The following is a 4154-nucleotide window of genomic DNA, read 5'->3' on the forward strand; positions in this document are numbered from 1 at the left end:
TGCCACCTGCACAGGAGTCAGTCCAGCAGCACTGGCAATGACCTCGCTCAAATGTTTTGTTCACATGCCACCGGCACAAGTGCCAGTAAGGTGACGCTGGTAATGGTCACGCTCAAATGGTGGTTTCAACGTGCCACCAGCACAGAAGCCAGAAAGCTGCTCTGGCAGTGATCCAGCTTGGATGGTGCTGTTAGCACTCCACTGGCATGGGTGCCAGTCATTGAATTTGGTTCAATTTCAATTTCACTTGCCCCAACAGGTGTTTGCAAGCAGAGTTTAGTGTCCAATGAAGGAAGGTTGGCATGGGTGCCAGTCATCAAATTTGGTTCGATTTCGATTTCTTCATTAAATATTAATGTTTGGTTCAAGAACTATTATTAATATGACAACTAGAAACAAATATAAAAGAGGAGTCAATATTTCATGTTTGAGCAATTGATGGGACACTATCAATGATAGGTTGTCATCACTACTTCATCAATTTATTGAAAAGGTTATACCTAGCATGTTTGCAGTTCACTCTATAATCCATAGGTAATCTCTGGCTTTGAATAGCCTAAGTGGTAGACTTAACAAATTGTTGATCACTTAACATATTTTAATCCCAAACAATAAACCCAACTGTTAGGGAATTAACTAATACAGTGCTAATGTACTCAGCAGCTCATTTCTTTATCTTGTATCATCTTGCTCTTCTCTCATGGAATTGATAACCAGAACTACACCCACCCTATTTTTAAGATTTAGTAATAGTTAAAGCCTATATATACCTATTCCCATTATTTATTTGCTTTCAGCTTCTTGCATTAAACTCAGTTACAAGATAGAATATACAAAGTGTTTGGGCTAAATTTGACAGTTTACATAAAGTGAAAACAGAATACAATATCCCATCAAAAAATAAAAGTAATATAAAATTTTTTTAAATATCAACTAGGAGTGGCTGTGTGATAAGTAGCTTGCTTACCAGTTACATGGTTCCAGGTTCAGTCCTACTGCATGGCACCTTGGGTAAGTGTCTTCTTCTATAGCCTCGGGCTGACTAAAACCTTGTGAGTGGATTTGGTAGATGGAAACTGAAAGAAGCCTGTCGTATATATATATATATATATATATGTATGTATGTATGTATGTGTATATGTTTGTGTGTCTGTGCTTGTCCCTCCAACATCGCTTGATGCTGGTGTGTTTACATCCTCTGTAGCTTAGTATTTCAGCAAAAGAGATCCAATAGACTAAGTACTAGGCTTACAAAGAATAAGTCATGGGGTCGATTTGCTTTCTTTAAACAGACAATATTTTAACATTTTAAAAAAATTATTTTCTAGTGAATACCATTACAGAAATTTTTTTTTGGCATATTAAAAAAATATTTTAAAGTGAAAATTACTTTAAAAATACGGTAAATATTTCATAAAAGACCCATTCCTAACCTCAGTGTGAAATAATCGATAAATACATATACACAGATATATATAGAAATATATAGAAATACATAAAACTAATCATATTCAGAAGATAAACACATATTTACAAGCATATATATATATATATATATATATATATATATATATATATATATATATATATATATATATATATATATATATGCTTGCTTCATGCTCTTGTTTGATGGGGCTGGGGACACCCAAGGTTAGTGGTCTCAGAAGTATCATCATGCGTAGAGCCAACCAAGACCACCAGTGCTCCCTATTGCTGGCTGTCCCATGCCAGCCCCTTTATGTCCTTCAAGATGACGTTGAGACTCTGGAGATCTTCCTTAATCCTGTCCAGCCATCTGGTGCAGGGCCTCTTCCAACCTGCAGCTGCTGCATTGAACAAGTATAAGGCCCTGGTAGGATGATCTAGTGGGAGGATATATTCGTAACAGCACATGTGGTGGTTGGCTATGAGGCAGGAGGCTGTGACTGATGTGTGTGTGTGCATGCAGCTCTTTGTTGAATACATGATAGTGACATCTCCTTCATAGAGGAAACTGGAAAGGATCGACACATTGTAGATGTGGAGCTTCATCTTCCAGGAGATAGAGCAGTACATGACTCCAGTGGCCAGACCACATCTGCAGTTGATCTCCAGGATCAGATCTCTATTGTTGGTGACTGTGGAGCTGTCAATGATGGTGATGAAGGAGCTGACAAATTCCATGACATTGGCTGAAGAACAAGCTTTGCTGATTCCTCTTGGTGTATGGTCAGTGTTTCCCTGAGCTGGGTGAGTCACTGAATAAAGTGGTATATCATCATCATCATCATCGTCAAATGTCTGCTTTCCAAGCTGGCATAGGTTAGATGGTTTGACAGGGGCTGGCTAGGCAGAGGGCTGCACCTAGCTTCACTGTCTGTTTTGACATGGACTGAATGTTTTTTATGTGGCCCCAGCACTGGCATGGTTTTTACAGCTGGACGTCCCTCCAAACATCAACCACTTTACAGTGAGGACTGCATGCCCCAGCTTTGGCAGGGTCACCAAGTAAGTTGCAAAAGAAAGATCCTTTGAGAGGGGGTATGGGAGGAGGTGGCCTTGTGATGTCTTGCTGTAAAGGAGATACATAGTTACCCAGTCAGTGGAAAAGAGAAGGAGAGAGAGGGAGAGAGATCAAGAATGAGATAGAAACAGGCGTATTGCTATAGAGGAGACACATGGTTATCCAGTGATAAAGCAAAAGAAAGAGAGAGAGAAAGAGAGAGTGAAAGTAATCAAGAATGAGAAAGTGAGTGGAAGAGAGAGAAAGGATGAGAATGCAAGAGAGAGAGAGAGAGAGAGAGAGAGAGAGAGAGAGAGAGAGAGAGACAGAGAGAGAGAGAGAGATGGTGTGGTGTGCAAGGGCATACTCTCAAGGTATGAGGATCAGAATATAAATGGGATGATAGAGTATTCCTAAAGGAGTATGATTAGGGAGTAATGATTTCACATGAATGCAAAGAGTGTGGGGAATGCAGTGACTGGTGGGGGAAAACAGGATAGCTAAGATACAGTGAACAGGGTAGTGAGGACAGGAATAGGGAGAGAGAGATAAGTATAAGCATAGTGCATGAAAAAGAGGAAACATAAGGAAGAGAGGAGGATACACACACACACACACATATATATATATATATATATATATATATATATTATATACAGATATATAATAATAATAATAATAATAGCAATCCTTTCTACTATAGATAGGCACAAGGCCTGAAATTTGTGGGAGGGGACTGTCGATTACATCGACCCCAATACACAACCGGTACTTAGTTTATTAACCTCGAAAGGATGGAAGGTAAAGTTGGCCTTGGTGGAATTTGAACTCGGAATGTAAAGACCAACGAAATGCTGCTAACTATAATAATAATAATCATAATCCTTTCTACTGAAGGCACAAGGCCTTGAAATTTTGTGGGGAGGAGACTAGTTGATTACATTGACCCCAGTGTTTCACTAGTACTTAATTTAGTTAATTAGTTCCCTCTGATGTAACTTTACATCTTAAATGCCACATTTTTTGTTTTGCATTTATTATCGACAGAACATGAATTTTGATTAGAACAATTGCAGAGATTATTTTGTATATTTTGCTTAGATTTCATATTAATTTGATTGTTAGAGGCAAAACCAAATTTGTTTTTCCTAAATTCTTTATTATTATTTACATTTTCATATAATGTTATATTACTTCTCTTTCTTGAGGAATTCTTATTGGATTCAATGTCATTTATTTTATTAAACAGGGTTGTTTGCTGTTTCATGATGGTTATGTTTGCAGCGTTTCTTTCTATACAAGTTTTCTTATTCAGTTTGACATTGTTTAGATCAGGGGTTTTCAAACTTTTTGACTTGCGGACCCCTTTATATTTCAGGCTTTACCTTACATAAATATTTGCTTAAAATAACATATATTTTTACATTTATTTATTCAACAGTATTTAACAAATAGGTTTATTGTCAATTAAAAGATTTCGATTAAAAAACATATATAAAATCAAATTGCCCATAAAAAGTATTTGCTGTCCACGGACCCCCTGTCTTGTCCTTGTGGACCCCCTGTGGTCCGCGGACCACAGTTTGAAAACCCCTGGTTCAGATCATTATTGTTATTCTCAATATTTATTTTCCCACTGCGATCACAACATTTTTTTTTAATCTTCAAG

Source organism: Octopus bimaculoides, chromosome 5 (genome assembly GCF_001194135.2).
Source record: "Octopus bimaculoides isolate UCB-OBI-ISO-001 chromosome 5, ASM119413v2, whole genome shotgun sequence".
In the NCBI taxonomy this organism is placed as follows: Eukaryota; Metazoa; Mollusca; class Cephalopoda; order Octopoda; family Octopodidae; genus Octopus; species Octopus bimaculoides.